The 924-nt window shown below is 35.8% G+C and overlaps 1 pseudogene; it reads left to right on the forward strand.

Annotated features, from left to right (window-relative positions):
• The first annotated feature begins 399 nt into the window (after positions 1–399).
• Positions 400–924, forward strand: part of LOC101990652 — a 2,033-nt pseudogene continuing 1,508 nt past the window's right edge.

The following is a 924-nucleotide window of genomic DNA, read 5'->3' on the forward strand; positions in this document are numbered from 1 at the left end:
CCCGAAAAAGCCAACAAGGAGACCAAGTCCTGTATGTAAAAGCAATGAGCCTTTATTTTAATCAAGTTTGCAAACTTGGTCTCTCTGCAAGTCCAGCTTATTGGAATAACCAGAGAGCCCCGAGCTCAATTAGAATAAGGTTTTATAGAAGTAAAGGTAGGGCTGAGGGATTTATGAGGTTTTAAGATCCCTGATTGGCTGACATTTATCTTGGGGTGTCCTGGTGAGTGTGTTCCAGTGGTTGGAATGCCAGGCATTTCCTTTGAATGGTCTGTTCTTGGGTGGAGGTAGGGTAACCTCAGCTTGTGGTTCCTCCTGAAAACAGGCATTGCCTCAGGGTAAACTTCTGATACTCAGGCCTCCATTTAAATTCATCATTGGCCAGAGTCGGAGGTGATAATGGTTGAAAGTAAAGAACTTCCTTTGGGTGACTTGTCCATACTTAGCTTAACATGGTTGGCCCACAGAGTCTGGTTTCTCGCTTTTCTTTTCTTTTCAGTATTTTAAATGACTTGTTTTAAAGTCACTACTGTTTCTGAAGAACATCCACAGCTTTTCTTAATGTTTGTCCATTGCTTTCTTTTAATTCTTCTCATTCCAGCATTTACAATTATTGTGTATTTTGTATTTCTTTGGAATTAATAGATTATTTGACATAAGTGATTCTTTTATAAATATCAATATTTATTTAAATTTTCTTTCTGTGACATGCCCCATTTCCTATCTACCTCCAATTCTATTAATATCTATATGAGATAGCTTGACACTAGAAATATATGTAAATTAATTGTTTTTGTTCTTTCTGTATTTCAATTTTAGTACATGTATGTGTATGTGTATGTATAACTACAACTCTCTACAAGTATAAAGATCCTTTCAGCTATTTTTGCACTGCTAATAATCTTACTCAATAGGTATTTGATT

Source organism: Microtus ochrogaster, linkage group LG9 (assembly GCF_000317375.1).
Source record: "Microtus ochrogaster isolate Prairie Vole_2 linkage group LG9, MicOch1.0, whole genome shotgun sequence".
NCBI classification, from domain to species: domain Eukaryota; kingdom Metazoa; phylum Chordata; class Mammalia; order Rodentia; family Cricetidae; genus Microtus; species Microtus ochrogaster.